The sequence below is a fragment of the Canis aureus genome, chromosome 35 (assembly GCF_053574225.1).
Source record: "Canis aureus isolate CA01 chromosome 35, VMU_Caureus_v.1.0, whole genome shotgun sequence".
Taxonomy (NCBI): Eukaryota; Metazoa; Chordata; class Mammalia; order Carnivora; family Canidae; genus Canis; species Canis aureus.
The window spans coordinates 29,233,270-29,255,297 of NC_135645.1; the positions used below are offsets into that span (position 1 = coordinate 29,233,270).

General features: G+C 38.8%; 1 long non-coding RNA gene and 1 other non-coding gene across 3 annotated transcripts; one reads left to right on the forward strand and one right to left on the reverse strand.

The window, feature by feature from the left end:
• The first annotated feature begins 6,417 nt into the window (after positions 1-6,417).
• On the forward strand, positions 6,418-6,524 carry LOC144305640 (U6 spliceosomal RNA). Its single transcript, XR_013372658.1, has one exon. It is a non-coding gene; the product is annotated as a U6 spliceosomal RNA (small nuclear RNA).
• Positions 6,525-9,969: 3,445 nt separating this feature from the next.
• Positions 9,970-14,322, reverse strand: LOC144305120 (uncharacterized). Of its 2 annotated transcripts, none has more exons than XR_013372136.1 (3): positions 11,467-14,322; positions 10,824-10,974; positions 9,970-10,635 (listed from the first exon to the last, which is right to left on the reverse strand). It is a non-coding gene; the product is annotated as an uncharacterized LOC144305120 (long non-coding RNA). The 2 variants fall into 2 exon arrangements; XR_013372135.1 differs by having other exon boundaries at positions 10,886-10,974; positions 11,467-14,319.
• Between the last annotated feature and the right edge of the window lie 7,706 nt (positions 14,323-22,028).

The following is a 22,028-nucleotide window of genomic DNA, read 5'->3' on the forward strand; positions in this document are numbered from 1 at the left end:
CACAGATAACTCTCAAAGAGATGCAAAAACCTGTGATTGGAAATTAAGGCAGGGTGTAGTGAAACTGTATGGTCATAAGAAACATGGACAAGGCAACAGCTGCTTCTGCCACAGGCAGTAGGATGCTGAAGCCAGCTCACAGTGACTTCCAAGATCTTACTGTGCACATCTTTCCCTAAATTCCCACTCAGTGAACTCACAGGGGTAGACTGAAATCTGCTGTGGTGGAAGGATCTACACCACGGAAATCAGCAAATGCTACAAATCAGTCTTTTTTTTTTAATCTTTTATTTTCTAGAAACATTCTTTTGCTAAACATTTACCAGAACATCATTACATAGAGCAATATTTATGGAAATATACAAAAAATGGAAAACTTGGGCAGCCTGGGTGGCTCAGCAGTCTAGCGCCACCTTTGGCCCAGGGTGTGATCCTGGGGACCCAGGGCTCCCTGCATGGAGCCTGCTTCTCCCTCTGCCTGTGTCTCTGCCTCTCTGTCTCTCTCTCTCTCTCTGTCTCTCATGATTAAATAAATAAAATCTTTTTTAAAAAAATGGAAAACTTGATAATTTTTTTTCTTTAGAGACAGAGGAGCAAAGGGACAGGGAGAGAGAGAATCTTAAGCAGGCTCTATGCTCAGCGTACAGTCCAGCCCTGGACTCAGTCTCACAACTTAGAGATCAAGACCTGAGCCGAAATCAAGAGTCAGATGCTTAACCAACTGAGCCATCCAGGTGCCTTCCCCCTTTTTTCCCCTTGCTAGATAATTTTTTATATGTTATGCTCAGAAAAAAAATGTTGTGAATATATGAATTCCAATGAGCTTCAACACTTGCTTGATATTGTCATTTCAAAACATCTTCAAACTTTTGTTTAACCTAACTAATGTCTCAAATGACCATAAAAATGAGGATTTAGATAACCTGGCTCTGGATGAAGTACTCTGCTAAATGTCGGGGGCAGTGGAAAAGTAGTAAGAAGCAGCAAAGAACAAAGGTAGGGAGATCTAAAGGGTGACAAGGCAGGTCACCTGCCCTCTGGAGCTGTAAGCAGGTAGGAAGATATTTCAATCAACAATACTTGGCATTTCTAAGATACTGTTGGCCTCTTTCAGAGGTTCATAACCAATAACAATGAAGCTGCATAACATCAGAATGGATGGCCCAAACAGATGATCTAATATTAAAATGTCACTTATTCCTTAATGTCACATTTTTGGATTAGTGGTTGCCACAGGCTGTTGGGGTGGGAGGGATGCGAAATGGATGAAGGTCATCAAAAGGTACAAACTTCCAGTTATAAAATGAATAAGTCATGGGGATATAATACACAGCATAGCAGCTAAAGGTAATGACACCGTATTGCATATTGGAAACTTGCCAAGTAAGTAAATCTTAAAAGTTATCATCATGAGAAGAAAAAATATTTCCTGTGGATGATGACAGATGTTAAGTAGACTTACTCAGGTGATCATTTTGTAATATATACCAATATTGAATCACTGTGTCATTACGTTGTACATCTGGAACTAGCACAATGTTATATGTCAATTATACCTCAATAAAAGGAAATCACTTTCTTTTTTCCATTTTCTTTCTCTCTCTTTCTCTCTTTATTTGGGGGGGAGGTTAATGATATAAAAGCTTCCTTCTCAGTTTAACTGTTTAAAAATGGCCAAAGTTCACAGTTTTGTATCTTTCTCAGCATTTGAGCCAGGTATATTTTATAATTTCAATTTCTCAGTCGATATTATTACCGTAATTATCATTCTGCTCTGCACACAATCATCACTAGGAATCTGCTTCACCAACAAAGGCAACCACATTGTCTGTTACATTCCGAGTCTCAGGCGGGCAGCTTTCTGCAAGCAGGAAACCCCTCCCTGTATGCTGGGTTCCATTTTTCACCTTCATTTTTTTTTTCATTTTTTACCTTCAAACAAATCTTCATAATCATTATACTGACAATGTTAGAACTAAGTTTTAATTAAGCAGAAACTAATTCCATATTAAATCCCAAAATATCCAATAAATGAGAAGCAATTGCAGGACCCGAGCAGTTTCTCAAATACATTTAACTAATTTTTAAACACCTAGAACACTTTCAAAGTTCATTTTGAATGATCTCCCCACAGGCTGTTCGAATCCACTGTGTACTACTTTAAAAAATATCCAAATGCTAATATACATGGCATTTGACAGAGGAGACTTAAAAAGCACATTCTTAAGTTACCTCTGACACAGTACCTGGCAACAATTAAAAGCTCAAATGAAAGAACCTTTCAAACTTGGGATTGACAGACAATGGACATGGCCAACTATACAAAGTCCTGGAGACTGAAAGACTGTTTGTAGCAGCAACAGTAACAGCAAGAGGGACTGGTGACAGATTGAGAAAATGCAAGTCAGCTGGTGTCCCCACTGGCACAGTAAGGAGGTAAGAACCTTGCTCTTGTGCAAAAGATCAGACACTGCCCTTCCCTTAGGAGAAAGACTTCGCCGAAGAGGCTCCTAGCTTCACATTCAACTACACTCAGGACTTATCTTAGAAAAACCCCGAAGGACCTCAGTCCTCCATTTCACTTTGCCCCTGGAGATATCAAACATTAGGCAAAAAATACCCAGTTATTGTCAGAAAATAATTTCCACTCTCAGATACCTAAATAGCCGCCTACTTTGAATGAGATATCACTAAATGCACCAGCTTCCAAAAGTTTTTGCATGTGAATTGTCTGGAGATAGACATCTCACAGTTTCAGTGAGGGGAATCCGGTCCAAGGCACTGTGCTCAATACTGAAGAGGATAAAAAAATGGGGTAGGAACCACTTTAATATTAAAACGAATTTGATTAAAGGTTGTTTTTTATGTATTTGGAGTGGGGAGGAGTTCATACGAACTATTAAAACCACCAATAATATCTCAGAGTTTAGTAAAACCTGAAGATCAATGATGAGCTCTATCAAAACAAGTTAATTTTAGAAGTTCGGATTATCCATTATCTATGTTCCTCACATTGTGTATTATTGAGACATCATCAGCTGTACTTCAGAATATGCTTAAAATGTCCTTTTTTTTCCATTTCAAACTTTGGTTTTTCCTTGATTTACAATGTAATTATGAGAGAATATATAATTTTTTTTTCATTGCTCCATATAGTCTGGAAGCAGACTCCCAAAGGAAAAACAAATTCTCAGTTAACAATAAACTTTTCCTCTGTTGGTACAATTTGAACAGAAAGATACTTCCAGATGACTTTATTGACAGGAGAGCACTAAGAGCTCCCCGAAAATATAGGGAAACTAATTAAAATCTGATTCATATCCAGACTTCCTTAAAGCTTACTAGCTCTTTTTTTATATTTCTCTCTGAAATAAAATTTATTAGACTGAATTCATTTATAATTACCAGTTCTCCCATAATTTTTTTTGATTGATTGCTTGTTTTTAGTCAGCTTTGCCAATCCCTCCTTTCTCACTTAATTGTGATTATTATGCTATGGTTCAATCATCATGATCTTCAAAGAGAGAAAAAATATAAAGGAGCAAGGAGAAAAGAAAGGATAGACTAAGAAGTAGAGAATAAAAAGGAGAAAGAACAGAAAGAATGAGACTTTTTTTTTAAAGAGAAATAGGAAAGCATATTGACATGAAGAAAAAGTGATATGGGAAAGCAAGAGCAAGGAACCAGAGCCAGAGATATCAAGAGAGCAGAGCCTTCATAAAGAAACGCTCCCTTCTGGGATCATTAGGACTTTACGGTTGATAGTATTTTACGTTTTGAGACATGTTTACAACCTTAATATGGAGATTAGATAATAAAGCCCTGTCTTGCCATTTCCTCGTCCCCTCGACCTGAAGTCCTTACGTAAGAAGTTCATCCTTGAACTCCATTTGACCTTCACCTATTGGTATAAAATCTCTAATTCTGCCTCTCACGCACACACCATTCTAAGTTTCCAAAATCAATGCCAAGTCTTCCAGTAAATGGGCCACAATGCCATTCCAAAGTCTCTTTTGCCTTATTTAGCAAATCAATATGACCTTCCAGAATCACTGAACAAATTTTAGACTATGTGCAGCTGAACATAATGTTCAAACAAAATAATATGAAGTTTGTTTTTATGTATTTAACATCTCTACACATACTGAAGTTTATTTTTGCCAAGATATGCTTTTCCATAAGTGTGTATGATGGCCATAAAAGCAGACCATTCCCTTTTCCTGCTACGGGGAACTTGATTGACAACCAGCCTCAGCTGCTGCACTCTGAAGCCACTGCAATTGTACTGAGACCATGCTTCCCACAGCTGCTCCCACAAGATTATGGAGTATGGCAGGGATACGAACACAGGTCCATTCCTGTGAGAAGTGAGACTCCTCTGTTGAGTAACTGCTTTAAGGAGTCTCTGGGGGCCTGGTCATGACATTCCTAGAAATGTATGGCACTCTGAGACTTTCTGTACAACTCTTTCTTCTCTACGTCACAGGGTTCATTGTTGCATTACGGTCTCCTAGTTTTACCCACCACCTCCTCTGGCTCCAAACCCTTTTCCCTTATAGGCTTTTCCCCCAAATAAATCCTTAAATGTTCAATCCTGTCTTAGCACCTGCTTCTCAGAGGACCCAAACTAACACTAGTGGTATTGAGAGTGCTCCAAGAACACAAATAAAACTTGAATTTAGGGCTCACTGCACAGTGGACAAAGAAGATAGATGAGGTACAGATAGTCCCTGGCACAAGACAACAGTGAAAACATTCACTAATAGTGACATGGGAAAATATCCCAGTAGAGGGAATGCCAGTCCAGCTCTAGGGATCCAAGCATTCAGAAAATGGAGGAATCCATGCATAGAATGAAAGTTGACTGGTTATTCTTAATTTGGATTGATGGCTTGAAGAGAGATCATGAGAAACTGAAGACCACTGACAAGTAGTATACGGTTCATTTTGAAAAAGATAATCAAAAAGTCTTCACTTTTTGACCTGATAGAGACCTGATAGAGTTTCAAAGCTCCGGAGATGTTTGAATCTCAGCCATGGCAGGTCTGTTTTGTTACAATCAGGGTCCTGGTTATGAGTAATGTGGGATTCTGAGACGACACAGGGACGTCTGGATGAACTCCCCTGAGCATATTGGCTCAGCAGGTGCTCTGCTCCCCCATCCTTCAAACCTGACAAAGGCAGCCCATCTTTCCCTATTCTGGAAGATGTTTCTAGGGAATGAAGGACCAGTATAAATAATAAGTTCAATATAGTCCCTTCCACAGGCCAGGGCTGATGGAAGGAGAGGCAGTCACAGTGCTGGCTTCATTAAATCCATGGGGATGATATGGTCAGGGGTTAGTGCTTAATGGCAAGTAGCCAGGAGACCCTAAGGTAAGGTAAGTATGATAAAGTAAGGTAAGGTAAGGTAACAGGAGCACTGAGGTGGGCTGCACCCCCCTTTACAGATGGTTAATAAAGCATGGTGGCATCCCTAGCAGCAAACTAGACAATATTTAACAAAAGTGTTGATTAAAATCCAGTACTAAAATTTAAAAGACAAGAATGAAGGAGAAGGGATCTAAGAGCAGTTGTCCCAATATAAAGTCATGATCCATTGCTAAGTTCCCAGACCTAAGTTGATTTTCAAACCTAGAACACATTAATACATATATTAATTCATGTGATATTGTGATAAGTATTTAATATGATGTGGTGATTTCCCCAGTCCTTCCCCAAAGGAACCTAAAACCATTTACCTAGTTTGACGACACTGTGAAAGGAGAACACCCAAGCATTCTGAGTACTGTTGGAAAAGGGTTATTGATATCTAGAGATCCAAAGCATCATTGTGGCCCCTTTTTAGAATGGGAGCTAATGGGGATGCCTGGGGGGCTCAGTGGTTGAGCGTCTGCCTTCAGCTCAGGGCAGGATTCCGGGGTCCTGGGATTGAGTCCTTCATCGGGCTCCCTGCAGAAAGCCTGCTTCTCCCTCTGCCTGTGTCTCTGCCTCTCTGTGTGTCTCTCATGAATAAATAAATAAGATCTTAAAGAAGAGATGCCTGGGTGGCTCAGCAGTTGAACATCTGCCTTTGGCTCATCTTTAAAAATAAAATCTTAAATAAATAAAGAGATAAATAAATAAATAAATATTTTTTAAAGAAATAGAATGGAATCTAATAATGGGTACCATATAATAAAATGGAATTATGACTAAACTCCAAATATGAGTTGGCCCATTGGGTATATATCCCCATCCAGTGGTCATTTCCCCAGTCTCCAAGTACATAATTAAAATTATGGTACTTTGCTGTTGAAGTAAAATCCACCGATACATTACTGACCTATAAGGTAAGACCTTTCATAGTGGAAAGGGCCAAGTGGAAACATCTGAAACCTACTACCGGCCAAAATATTAAACTAAAACCAATATCCTGTGCTCGCTTTGGCAGCACATATACTAAAATTGGAACGATACAGAGAAGATTAGCATGGCCCCTGCGCAAGGATGACACGCAAATTCGTGAAGCATTCCATATTTAAAAATAAATAAATAAATAAAACCAATATCCTATTTCAAGGGAGATGGAGGAGATTGGTACCACTCTCCGGGTCCCTTAAGATGCACATCTGGAGGTTTCTATCTTACCTCCACCTAATCCTACCACACTGACCCCTGCAGAATCTGTGGGATCCTGGTGAATGACTAAATACTGTAGGCTTAAATAATTATTTGCCCCCAAATCAATTGCTATGTCAAACACGATACAGTTGTTAGGGTGAATTAATAAAGGTACATAGCTTATGATCGTGGACTTGGTGAATGCATTCCTTTTCACTGTGATTAAGAGAGAAGGCTGGAAACAGTTTATATTCACACAGAACTAATGATAGTATTCATTTACAGTTTTCCCTTATATCTACAGCAACTTTCCCACTTTGCCATAATAGAGTCCAAAGAAATCTGTACTGCCAGGACATCTCCCAGAACATTACACTGATGCTATATGACATCATTGATATTATCTTGACCAAACAGCATGAACAAGAGTTGGCTAGTACACTGGGGGCTTTGATAAGACATATGTGTTAGAGTAGAAAAGAGCCAAACCTTACAAAGACTCAGGAACTATCACTTTAGTGAAGATTCCATGGATCTAATGGTCAGAGAGTTATCAGGATATTATCTATAAGGCAAAAGAAAAATCCAGCATTTTAAAAAAGATTTTATTTATTTATTTATTTATTTACTCATGAGAGACACAGAGACACAGGCAGAGGGAGAAGCAGGCTCCCTGTGGGAGCCAGATGTGGAACTTGAACCCATCAAGTTCCTGCATGACCCCAGGATCACAACCTGAGCCAAAGGCAGATGCTCAACCACTGAGCCACCCAGGTGTCCCAAAAATGCTGCATCTTGCATCAGCAGTGTCTAGTGTCTTTTTTGAATTCTGGAGGCAAAATAGTTGATAACTAAGAATACTTCTCTAACTTCAGTCCTGGTGATACATGTTTGTCAGCTTTGAGTGGGACCTGGAGCAGGAGCGAGCTCTACAGGGAGTCTAGGTTAATTTCAATCAGCCCTACGGTGAGGACCATACATGTATCCATGGTCTGGTGGACCCTATGGTATTTGTGGGGAAAGAATGTGGAGTTTTTGGCAAAAGCCAGTGGGAGAATCATCCTGAAATAAAGTCATGTATAGGATGATGTGCCATGTCACTAGGCTGTAGTAAAGACAAACCATGACCATGGTCATTACATGATTATACATCTGAAACTGCTCAGTATGAGTTGTGTTCTTTTGGATGCATCAATTCATAAAGCGAGATGGGCCCAATAGCAATCCTTAAGGAGAAGGAAAAGGTGTATTTGGGATAGATCCTGAACAGGACCAGATGTAAGTAAGCTCCAAGAACAGATGGCACAAATGTCCTTGTCACTCACCACAGTTGCACCAACACCATTCTCTGACTTGCACTTATGATCCTGTAATATAAGAGGTCCCATTAGAACAACTGGAGGAAGAAAAACCTGACCGTGGACTTTAGATATGCATGCAAGCCAGTAAGCAGACACTAGTGGGATTATAATTCAGGTCTATAACAGAAGACAGTGGGAGAGGGAAATGTTCTCTATGGGCAGAGGAGTGAAGAGTGCACTGAGACATCTACTTGATATGAAAAGAGAGGTGGCTCAAGGCGAGAAGAGACAGAGATGCCTGGGCAGTCACCAAGAGTGAGACAAATGATCAGAAGTAAAAAGAAAAAAGCTAGAAGATTGAAGACTAGCAAGTCCTGGAGACAAGATGGAGAGATGAAAAGGGGCAAAGTGTATGAAGATGTTTATATCACAGTGTATTTTAGTCTATTGCTAAAAAATTACCCTGTGTGGAAGAGGCACCACCCAAACAAGTAGACAAAATGTCTAGGCCAGTTGGTGCTACCTGCCTCCCTCCTGGCTGCTCCAGGACTGGCAGGATGAGCACCTGATAGAAGTGGCCGCCGGGGTGGGGACAGAGGCCATACATGGGTCTGCTCGCAGAGACTCCCACTGAGCAGGGCCCACCTAGCTACTGCTGACTCTGACTGTCCCATCCGCCACCATCCGACACCAATGCTGAGCCCCTAATGTGGCACTACTTTAACTTTAACAAAATTAAAAGTGTTTTCTCTTTGAAAGATAACTATTAAGAAAATGAAGAGGTAATCCACAGACTGGGAGAAAATATCCTCAACTTGAATAACTGACAAAGAACTCGGATCCGGAATAATACAAAGAAATTTTAAACTCAATAATAATAACAAGATAATCCAATAGAAAATGGAGAAAGATTTGAAAAGACACTTGACAAAAGGAACCTGAGAATGACCAATAAGCACGTGAGAAAGGAAAGGAGCCGATCAGCAGGTCTCTGGGGACAAAAGCATCCGGAGGGAAAATGTAAAGGGCATGAGGAAACCCTTCAGAGTAAGAGACATGTTTTATTTCTTGACTGCGGTAGTGGTTTCACGGGTGTACATATTTGTCAAAACTCATAAAATTGTACACTGAAAATAGGACGAGATTTTTGTAGATAATAATTATACATATGCCTCCACAGAATTGACAAAATAGCTTTTGTCAATTTTTTAAATTTTTTTAAATTAATCAGTAATTAAAAAATAAAAATAATTTTTATACCCAATGTAATATAGTGGGAGAGATAGAGGGGTTATTTAACAGGGTTATTTATTATCTTAAATTATTTTTTCCTATTTAGCAGCAAAATAATTCTTCCCACTTATGTAAATAAGGAGATAATATTAAAAGTTGTTGCCTTCTCTATTTGGTTTCTCAGAGGAAGGTTCATCTGAATGCTTGTTGAAGAAGGAAATCTCTGGGCCCCACCCAACGGCACTCAGTTAAGATTTGGGGGTTCTCGGGGAAGCATGATCAGCATTTCCAGACAGATGTAGCTACCTGTTGTAGCCACTCACGTGTTTGGCCAGGTGGGGGGAAGCAAGCCCTCCCTCAGCCCCACATGATAGACAGCCCCAATATGACAGTGGACCTCGAGCCTCAAAAGCTCCTTCTTCTGCTCTGAAGGGTCTGGAGCTAGAGAATCCACCACGTTATCCTCAAAACTGCCATGGGTTTCCTAGGCTTTGGGGGGCGGGCTCTGTGAATGGCACATTGTCGCCCAGAGAAGTCTCACACTCCTCTTACTTGCATGCACTATCCAGCTTTAGCCATGTCCTTCTAGGAGGGAAGAGCTCAGCTCTTCTAGAGTTCTGATGAGCAGAATGCCCAGATTTAGGGCGTAAGTGCAAGATAGCACTATGTGCATGCTTTTATTTTATATTGTTGATTCCCTAATTTCAAAAAAACAAGGCATAGTAATTAGTGTAAGTCACTGCAAGCATGCATAGATTATATACACAAATTATATACAAATATGGCTAAAGCAATGTTTCATGCAAAACTAACATATTTTTAAGCAAATCACTTTAATTTTTCATTGAGATAGAAAAGAGGAGGAGCAATGAGGAAATGTTTCCCTGTGTACAGAAATGTGCATTTACTCAGACCAAAAAGAAAAATCCCTAAAAAATATCTGCAAAGTAATGGACTCTGAGCTTTCTTAGTAGAGTTTGGACCGAAGCTACAAAATCCGGGTTGTATAATTCAGCCTAAGTATTTGGCTTAAATTGTCCAGATACCTGCGACTCCGTGAAGCTTAGCTGGAAAAAGGCTAATATTTGTCACTGGGGCTAAACCACAGCACAGAGAGAAGGCCGGTCAAACTGGTTTGGAACAGCCACTTTGTGTTTTTCTCTGGCCTCTAATTAGATAATGTGCTTAAAAGGATGATGAACTTAGGTTCACAGTTGGGTGCTAGGCAGGCCGTGGTTCAAGAATCAGACTCTAGGCGCTGGCAGCGAGCAGGAGACATTCAATATTTTATCACAGGAAATATAAGTAGATCAATGACATCTGTGCATTGGAAGAAACCTTCTCAGTTTAGATTCATCTCGGAAGCTGTTCTCTTCTTGCCAAAATCAGGGAGCCACGAAAATCCTTTTCCCGAGTAGCTCCATAAAGCTCAGCCAGGGGCCCTCCGCACAGAGCCGGCAACGGACGCAGGAGCCCAGCATTTTGCAGAGACCACGTCCTGGGGAAGGAAGCACGCCGGGTAGGTTCAGCAGAGAACACAGGCAGGGGAAACCTTTAGAAACTGTTTAAAGTAAAACAATAAAAATAAAAAAGCTAAAAAATAAATAATAAATAAAAGAAATTGTTTAAAGTGATCCTGAGAATTCCCTTATAATCACGTTAAGCTGTTTAATAAAAGAAAATGACCATCTAATAGACGAGAGCGTAAATTAAGGAGATCAGAGGAAAGCAGACTCCAAGAACCAGACCCAGAATATCACATTGGCGAGAACAGCCATCGCAGCAGACAAACAGCCAAACCAGTCTCTTTGAATTGGGCCACCCGGGGACTAGAGTCCTGAAATATAAGACAAGAATAGAAATTAATAGCCAAATGTCACTGCGCATGTTAATTTTACTTTGCTGCATGAGCTCCTATCAATGTTTGCCCTACACCCCTCATCGCACGCTGCACATTCCATTCTTAACTTTTTTTCTTTTCTTTTTTTCTCTTTTTTTAATCGAAGTTCGATTTGCCAACATATAGTGTAACACCCAGTGCTCATCCCATCAACTATTTTTCTTTCCTATTCTTTTTCCAAGGTTCTTATCTAAAGAATCCTTCCACCCGTTACTAGAAAAGATACCCAGAAAGATAGATGCTAACTGGCAGTGGCTTTCAAAGTTCTGGTTCCAGAGTGTGAAGAGAGGAAATGTCTATCTTAACAGAATCTTGAGGTGACACACATCATAAGACGCAGACCACTTGAACGAAAAGTGTGCTTTTGAAGGAAATAAAATCTCTTCTTTTGTGAGTTACTGATATTTTGTAATGACATTCCCCTCTTACCTTTTATTATAAATATCTGCCCAAACACTTGATCTCCCCTTATACAGAGGGATGGGACTTGCTCGTATAAGCAGGCAGTTCATACAACACACGTATTTATAGAGTTGAATAACTGATGAGTAATGTTGTTAATTTTTAATGGTTGTTATTTTGTTCCTTAGGGCAATTGAAAGAAATGGAAAGTATACTTGGGGCAATAAATTCTGGATTCGCATCCTATTTCTGTGAGCATTAGACATTTGGCCTTGGGCAAACCATATAACCTATTTAGGCCTCTTTCAAATTAAAATTGTATTTGAGTGATGTGGAGGATATTAGAGAATTCTACTGTTTTGGGTTGAATTGTAGCCTCCCTCCCCAGATTCACATATTAACGTCCGAACCCCCAGGCCCTCAGAATGGGGCCTTATCTGGAGATGAGATCTTTGTGGAGGCAGTTGAGTTAAAATGAGGTCATTAGGGTGAGTCCTCAATCCAAGATGATTGGTGGGAAATGGGAAATGTGGACCCAAGACGAGTACAGCAGGAAGACAAAGTGAAGAGATCCAGGGAGATGATAGCTCTCTATGTAAGCCAAGGAGAAAGGCTTAGAATGGACCCTCCTCAAGCCGATCTCCAAAACAAACAACCTTGCCAATACCTTGATTTTGTCCTTCTAGCCTCCAGAACTGTGAGAAAATGAATTTCTGCTGTGTGAGGCACCCAGCTGGTAGGACTTTATAATGGAAACCCTGAGAGCACTCCTGGTGAGAGATCTTTACAAAGTTCATACCTAGCCACGCGGCTCTCAGTGATCATCCCACCTAGTTCTAGAGCAGATATCAGCAAACTATTTTTCAGTAAAGGGTTAGACTTTGTAGGCCACACCCCGTTTCTGCTGGATAGTCTATTTCAATCTTTTAAAAATGTGAAAACCATTCTTAGCTTATTGACTATGCAACATTGGGTTCAGTTGGCCAAACCCTAGAACAGTGTCTCCTGTCACAGTTCAGGTTTTTAGGATCTTGTTTGGTAAATCCTAAAGAGCCATTCTAATGCATTTTACAAATACTGCAAACCTATTTCAGTAAAAGCTTCTCAGTTATTTTCAGTAAAATGTTATTTTTCAATCAACCCCCTTGTCTTTACCCCTCAAAGGCTATAGTAGGGCTATAAGTCCTTTTCTCTGCCTTTCGTCAACTGTGAAATTTTATTTCTTAAAGGAATACTTCAATCTGAGGTTCTCATTCCAAGTGATGTGAGTGACATATAGAAAACTTTTCGTGTTCCTGTTTCAATGAACATGTAAATTTGACAGCTTGATCCTTCCTACCCAATATTTATATGATTTGTAAACATGCCACTAGACATTGCCCTCCACACAGAATTAGCTATATCGATTCCTCAGTGATGTCAAAGTATACTTTGAGTTAAAAAATGTGATTAATATAGCCTATAAAAGACTTTACAGACCAAAGCCCCAAAGCCACTTCAAAAATATATAGTCCAATAAGCACAGGCGAGGCAGTTTGCTTGCTAATCACAAAATCGAATTTGCTCCTAAATGCCGAAATGTATGTGCTAGAGTAGTAGCGGCAGCCCCAGTGCTCACCACTATTTCTTAGGAAATCAGTTATTAGGTTTGTGAAGTGATAAACAGGTCCTTGTTCTGCTAAAGTGACTAACCTTTATTCTTTATAGATCCATCTCGAGGCATTAAAAAAAGTCTGCCCTGCTGAATGCAAAATCTCTTTGCATTTAATTCTAACTAAGCTTCAATTGTGAAGATGAAAATAGAAATTTATTGTTGGCAGATGAGTAAACTAGCACACAATTTTTTAAACCAGCAGATAGTTCCTCCTTTATCTGCGAACATCTTGTCTTATTTCCTTCCAATTACATTTTTTTTCTTCCATGAACAGCAAATATGTCATTTCTATCATTCTCCTGCTGGTGGCCTTCTGGAAGATGATTGAATTACCCAATCTTCGGAAGGAACAAGCTGTTTTATGTCTCGAGTGCCATGGATGTTGTAGATTCTCTAGCTCTGGGGTCTTTCTCAGGTTATTACAGATTTTAAGCTCCTTTCAGTGAGTAATGTTCTCCTGAAGGAAATGAAGGAATGAAAACTCTGGCTACATGCAGTTCTCCCGGGCACAAAATCACAATGCTGAGCTTTTCCTACATCTTAATGAAAGATGAAAATTATGAGAAGTAATTCAGGGTTTCTCAAACTAGGGAAGAGACCATGTGCATCAAATTCCCCTGGATTATTTGTTAAATTACAGACTTTGAGTTCTGATCCCAGACTTTCTGAATCAAGATCTACAAAGGCGAGCCCCATGTATTAGTTTTCTATTGCTGGGGAACAAATCACCACAACACAGTTGCTCCAAACAAAACACATTTACTATCTTGTGCCATCTCAGAGTTTCTGTGGCTCAGGAGTAGCTGGGTCCTCTGCTCAGGATCTTATAGGATTGAAATCAAAATGTCAACCAGGCTATCTTCCTTTCAGAAACTCAGGGTCCTCTTCTAAGCCTGTACAGTTGTTGGCAGAATTTAGATTCTTGAGGTTGTAGTTAGAGGTCTGAGCTCTAACTTATTAATGACTGTTCACTGAAGGCTGTCCTCAGCTCCTAGAGGCTGCCTGTGGTTCTCTGCCATATGTCCCTCTCCATAGGCAGTTCACAATGTGGCTGTTGGCTTCTTCAAGGCCAGGAGGAGGCTCTCACCAGTATGTTAAGATGGAGTCTAAATTATAAATTCAGACTTTTGAGCCAGAATTCTAAGAATGGCTCCCAAGATTCCACGTCCTAATCTCTTGTCTTGGTGGAGATCACGTCTGTGAGTGTTATTTTATACAGCACACGTTTGCTTCAAGATAGGAAGACCATCCATATACACCTGATTTAAAGCACACAGGCCCTGTTAAAAACAAAGTTTTCTCCGTCAGACAGTAGAAAAAGAAGCAAGGTGGAAACATAAGGAGGGACTTCCACACCCCATTGGTAGTTTGAAGGTGGGTCAGGCCATTAAAAAAAAAAAAAAAAAAAAAACCTGAGGCCAGCCTCTAGGAACAAAGACCAGGCTCTGGCTGAGAGCAAGCAAGAAAATGAGGACCTTAGCCCAACAACAGCAAATAACTCAATTTTGCCCACAAGGGGAATGATCTTGGAAGGTGGATTCTTTCCAGTTTTTCTTCAGTTAGAAGCAAATTATAGGTTCCATCTGCACTTAAGGAGATGGGATTATTTCAATGGGAATTATTCCTGCCCTAGAGCCTCCAAAGGGAATGTAGTCTTGCTGACAAGTTGATTTTAGTCCAATGAGACCATTTTGGACTTCAAAGTATAAAATAATAAATTTGTGTTGTTTTTAGTCACAAAATTTACAACAATGTGTTATGGCAGCAAAAGTAAATTATGCCATTACTGCCAATTAGAATCTCAATTTTTTTCAGTCTTTCACGTTTCCTTTCAGATTCTCTTCTCTCTATTCTTATAAATCTTAGTTTATACTCAGTCATCAAATGATATTTAGTGATGATGCCCTCAATCATATAAATTAAAACTTGTCTCTCCAAGTATTATCCTCTCTGAGGCAGGAATAATATTTAAACAAGTCTACACCTGACACCATAACTACCACAAGGCCCTGCTGGTTCCTGGTGCTCTGTAAATACCAACTAAAAAAATTGTAATTGACTATTCTACAGAAAAAGGCAATTTTTAAAATAAAACCTAATGATGGGGCACCTGGGTGGCTCAGTGGGTTAAGTGTCTGCCTTTGCCTCAGCTCGAGATCTCAGGGTCCTGGAATCCAGCCCCATGTCAGGCTCTTCACTCAGCAGGGAGTCTGCTTGTCCTTGTCCCCCCACCACACCCCTGGGCTCCCTCTCTCTCAAACAAATAAATGAAATCTTAATAAATAAATAAATAAAATCTCAGGACAAGACAATGATGAAATTTATCTCTAGAGGAGAAAGATTCAAAGTTTCTTTGATATGGCATTATTTAAACATTTGCGAGAGATCTACATACAAAAGGACCAGCCAAGGATATCCAAAATATCAACTTTGTTTCCCCCCTCCCCCGTTTACTTGTATCTGAGAAAGGCATGCATTCAACTGGGAAGATGAGAGATTTACTCAAAGCAAAGTAAGCTCAGATATCTTACTTTAGTTTGAATCATAGTCCTGTATGGCTATAGACATGTCCCATCTTTTATAGGGTTATGTTCTTAGAGTCACTGAGAGTAACCAGGACACTCTTGCAAATATTCTTTTTTCTCTTGCAAGTATTTACAGATTTACTCTGATGGTCCGTTCTCCTCTCTTGTGTTGATACTCCTTCAGCCAGTATAATGTTACTTTTTTCAAAAGCATTGGCGATCCATATGCCAGTTGGGGAAATTCTGCTCTGTAAGATAGATACGACGTTGTTTGAATCTTATTCCAAGGGATTTTTGTTAGGATTTATACAACCCCCAAATTGCTGGATTCCTAAGGCCTCCACATAGACTTGATATATAGAAAGTGCTCAGTACATAATCATTGAATGAATGAATCTTTCATCTCTGGTTTTGAACCAGATTAATCTTCTGAAGGATTAATTCAGTATAACATCCAACTGCTGTCATTGCCCAAATGCACGCACGGTGCTTTCTACTTCATACCACTTCCATCTAGACCATCCGCCCCTATCCCAACAGACACACATACACATGCAAAGCAAGCTTATGTAGGTAACAAATTTCCCTGAAAGCCTGAGAGGAAATATGATTTCCGTCTTAACAAGGTAAACTATTTTAAATTGCATGCAAAAATATCCATACTCATGTGAGAAACAGAAATTTGAACACTGACTGAATATTCAGTGATGCCAAGGAATTATGTTTTGTTACCTTGTGGTCATTATATATATCAAGAGACCTAATTTTTAGAGATGAAATGATCTGATGATGAGATTTGGTTTAAAATAATACAGCTGGAAGGAGGGAGGAGCAGAGATGTATAGATGAAACAATTAGCAGCATGGGAAATAGAGAGAGGTACATTGGCAGTGGCAGGGGGACGGGGACGAGATTCATCATACTCTTTTCTCTTTGTATGTTTAAAAAATTCTATATTGAAAAGTCGTTAAATAATCCTCTTCTGCGGGATATAATCTAATAAAAGACACCTCAAATACTCTCCCTCTTGAATTAGAGTGTCCTCATATGTTTTTGACCCCATCTCCTTGTTTATTTCTATTACTTCCCTCTTTTCTCTCTCTTTCTCTTAATAACAACACACAAATGCTTAGATCTTATCATGAAGAGCAGTATACTTTTCTAGCCCTTAACTATAAGCTTAGACCTCCATTTAAACATACAAAGACCCAAGTCAAGTAATATAAATAGAAGCTAGTATCTAGCACTTACTGTATGCCAAACTGGTTTCTTTTACTAATTTTTAAAGCTCTTTTTAAATATTTATTTAAATTCAGTTTAGTTAACATATAATGTATTATTAGTTTCAGAGGCAGAGTTTAGCGATGCATCAGTTGCACATAACACCCAGTGCTCATGACATCACGTGTCCTCCTTAATGCCTATCACCAATTATCCTGTCCCCTCACTCACCTCCCTTCCAGCAACCCTGTCTGTCTCCTATAGCTAAGAGTCTCTTATGGTTTGCCTTCCTCTCTGTTTTCATCTTATTTCATTTTTCCTTCCTTCCCCTACATTCATCTGTTTTGTTTCTTAAATTCCACATATGAGTGAGATCATATGATATTTGTCTTTCTCTGGCTGACTTATTTCCCTTAGCATAGTACACTCTAGCTCTATCCATATCATTGCAAATGGCAAGAATTCACTCTTTTGGATGGCTGAGTACTATTCCATTGTGTATATATGCCACATCTTCTTTTTTTTAAATTTTTATTTATTTATGATAGTCACAGAGAGAGAGAGAGAGAAAGAGGCAGAGACATAGGCAGAGGGAGAAGCAGGCTTCATGCACCAGGAGCCCGACGTGGGATTTGATCCCGGGTCTCCAGGATCGTGCCCTGGGCCAAAGGCAGGTGCTAAACCGCTGCGCCACCCAGGGATCCCTATGCCACATCTTCTTTATTCACTCATCTGTCAAATGGATATCTGGGCTTTTTACATATTTTGGCTATTGTGGACATTGGTCTATAAACACTGGAGTGCAGGTGCCCCTCTAGATCACCATGTTTGTATCTTTTGGGTCAATACCTAGTAGTGCAATTGCTGGGTCATAGGGTGGTTCTAACTTCAACTTCTTGAGGAACCTCCACACTGTTCTCCAGAGTGGTTGCACCAGCTTGCGTTCCCACCAACATTGTAAGAGGGTTCTCCTTTCTCTGCATCCGTGCCAACATCCATTGTTTCCTGACTTGTTAATTTTAGCCATCCTGATGGGTGTGAGGGGATATCTTATGGTGGATTTGATTTGCGTTTCCCTGATGGTGAGTGATGTTGACCATTTTTTCACGTGCGTGTTGGCCATGAGTATGTCTTCCTTCAAGAAATGTCTGTTTGTGTCTCCTGCCCATTTCTTGACTAGATTTTTTGGCTTTTGGGTGTTGGGTTTGATAAGTTCTTCATAGATTTTGAATATTAGCCCTTTATCTGATAAGACATTTACAAATATCTTCTCCCATTCTGTAGGTTGTCTTTTAGTTTTGTTGACTGTTTCCTTTGCTGTGCAGAAGCTTTTTGTCTTGATGAAGTCCCAATAGTTCATTTTTGTCTTTGTCTGCCTTGCCTTTGGAGACATCTCTAGAAAGAAGTTGCTGCAGCTGAGGTCAAAGAGGTAGCTACCTGCATTTTCCTCTGGGATTTTGATAGTTTCCTATCTCACATTAAGTCTTTCATCCATTTGGAGTCTATTTTTTGTGTATGATGTAAGAAAGTGTTCCCATCTCATTCTTCTGCATGGCTATCCAAATGCCGGAGTCTGTTTTAAATGCTTTTACATCATCACTCCTTACCACTTACCTATGATAAAGGGATCATTACTACATATCCTTTCAATGTTGGGGAAACTGTGGCACAGAGAGATTTTAAAAAGTGGTTAAGCCACACAATGAGGAAGTAGTGCAGGTGGGATTTGAATTGAGATAATAGGGTCCCAATCAACTACTATACAACAATACCTCTGTAATTGGAAGACTGTAGATAGCAACTGATTCTAGGAGAAAGGCCATCACCTCCTATAGTGGCATGGGGTGAAGATAGGGATTGTTTAGTTGTGTGTTTCTAGTTGTATACTCACTTCACTGATAGAGACATGACTTGACACCTCCTAAGCTTTGTTTTTAAAACCTTTCAATATTTTCATCTCACATTTTTCTAAGTGTTCAAGTTTATACTGCATCATGTTCTTATTTCATGTATTGTAGTAAGATACCTCATGAGTGAGGAGGACTATTTACCAGAATAGACAAGCTTTCAACCTCCATTACTTTCAGAACTACTGAAGACAAGCCAGCCCCTTAAGTTGTACTATTACATTGCAATGCTAATTAGTTTGTAATAAGTGTAATAAACTCACAAATGTGAAGTGCATGGAGCCATGTTTCATTGAATCAGTTATGCTGTCTGAGCATCGATAACTCAATTCACAGTTAATTACATATTTCAGCTTTTATTTGTCTATTTTGAAAATGCTTACATGTGTTCATAATTTTAATAAGCTATTAAAATGAATTTTTGTATCTTTCGGTAACATCTATTATCTTTAGCCATCATAAGAACTACATAATTTCAAAGAGATATCTAAAATACATAACTTAAAAAGGAATTATATAGGTGACAAAAGTGTTTGATGTTTTAATTTTAAAATTTCTGGTATTGATGTCTCTCAGAGAAATGAAGTTGAAGATAGGTGATTAGTTGATATTTTGAGGAGTTGTCTTTTTCATTGTAGGAAACTTTGTAAGTGCTCTTTACAAAGCCATCATTTTTCTTCACATTTACCAGAAAAATTATTCAAAATGTGTGCAATGACTACTGCCTCCATTCTTCACTCATTTTATCTCTAATCCCAAGTCTGACTTATTTTTTTTTTCCAAGTCTGACTTAAATTATGGCCAAATCATTAATAGTTTTCCAAAAAGAACAGTGATTCCTTGTGAGATTATTCACTATTTATTTCTGATTTTTGTCCTGTTTTATTTTTCTTCTATCATTGAACAATTGCTATAGTCTCAAAATAAATTCTTAGCTCCTTCAATTTCCATAAACATTTTCTCTAATTTTTCCTCTACCTTATTTCTTTGACTCTTTTTGTTGCCATTTTTTTCTTTCTAACATACAAATGATGGACACCTTAACATTGACAATCTGACTTCCAGTCTCTAGCTCTACACATATTCATCCAAAATGACAACTCCTCCATATGAGTGATTTTAGCAGTTGCTTTCTACCTTTCAACTTCAGCTTCTAAATTCTTACTCTTTGGCCCTTCATTATCACCTGCCTATAGGTAATCTCCTCTTAGATATGTCATCAGCAGAAACTCAGTTTAGAGCTAATATTTTAAAGTAAAATTTATACTAAAGTACAACAGAAATACAAAATAAAATATATAACCATAATTGCATAATTTAATGAATTTTTATAAATGGACCATGAGGATCTGTGGGACACACGTACCAAGAAATTGGATATCAGTACCATCCAAGAGCTTGCTATTGTGCTTTGTAATAGCTACTATTCCTGTAAGAGTACTCATTATCCGGACTTCTAACATGATAAGATAGTCGTGCCTTTCTTTGTATTTGATTTAAGTGGAATCATAGAGTATATCCTCTTATCCACCTGGCTTCTTTCACTCACCATTATGTTTAAGACGTCCATCATGCTGTTGAGTACAGTTGCAATTTGTTTATATTCCTTGCTAAGTAAAATTTTATTCTATGAATAAATACACGAACTTTTAAAGTCCATTTTATGGTGAAGGGACACTTGGATAATCTCCAGTTTGGGACTACCATGAATAGCATGGGTTCTTGTTCACCACTGTGCGGTATACAACATTTCTGTCATTTCATTACATGTAATACCAGATCAATGAGGTCACAGAAGATATGTATATCTCCCTTTAACAAATACCACCAAATACTTTTCCAATGTGGTTGAACTAATTCATACTTGTTTTTGTGCCCCTTGTATTTGTACAGCTAATATTTTTTAAATATCCACTTTTTTTTTTTTTTTTACTCTCTTGTTTGTTTTTAACTCTCTACACTGGGCATGGAGCCTGCTTAAGATTCTCTCTTTCCCTCCCCACTGTGCTCTCTCTTTCTCTCAAATCTTAAGGAAAAAAAAAGACATTGCTTAGGTAAGAATAAAAATTCAAGGAAATGTCTTGTTTATGGATTAAGATCATGGAAGCAAATCTGTAAATTTAGGAGAAGCCAGTTAGAGATGAACAGAGAGAAAGTATGAATCCAGTCCCTTTTTTTTTACACATTTGCACAGGAGATTTCTTGATGGAGATTGCTTATTCATGTACTGCCATGCTCTGATCCAAGCCCTCTTAACTACCGGCCTGTTATCTTAAGATATCAAGTTTCTGCGTGTTTCAGAAATCTTAGGCTGTTGTAAACCAGCTGCGACAATCAACCCTTCTGTTCAAACATCCTTTAGCTTCAGATTAAGCTGCTCAGTCTGGCTTGGCTTCCAACACTTGCCCTTTCTTGGCTCTAACTCAGCCAATACTTGAGCCAGAGCAGTAACAAACGCATACCCTGCATGTGACCCTCCATGCTATTTTACTATCCCAACAATTTCTTGTTTTTTATATCAATACATACATTTCTAATTGACTTCATTTTTTAAAGCAGTTTTGGGTTTACAAAAAAATTACACAGAAAGTACAGAGCCCTCAATACCCTACATATAATCTCTCTTATTATTAACATTTTACAATAGTGTGAGACTTTTTTTTTTTGCAATTGATGAGCCCATATTGATATAGTATTATTATTAACTAAAATCCATAGTATTAGTGTTTACTCTTTGGGATTTTTTTTTCTTGGTATAATCTTAGCCAGATTCTTGGTCATCTTTTTGCCTCTGACATGCTATCAAGCATTGTTAGCCAATCTTCCTATGTATACCACAGGCTTCCAGGTATCTTAATGATATACCCCTTTTCTTTTTAAAAAGTCTAATTAGCCCCGCTTGTGTGTAACAAAGAAACGTCAAGAAAAAAACTGGTACCAGGAATGGGATTCAGAGCCCAGACCCTTAGAGAAATGAAGGAAATTTTCCTTTCAGTGAAAAATCTATGAATATTCAGAAATTAGACCTTTATGCCTGCAAAGGAAAAAAACATTAACTGAATTATAACTTCTGGTTACCTGGAAGCAAGATCTATGGGGTTATAGATATAGCTGGAGACAAGAATATGTTATGGGTTCAACTGTGTAACCCTTAAAACGATGCATTAAAGTCCTCGTCTCCAGTACCACAAAAAGTGATTTTTTTCTTAAATAGGGCCATTGTGTTTGGAATCAGTTAAGTGAGGTCACATTGGAAGAGGATGGGATCCTAGTTCAATATGG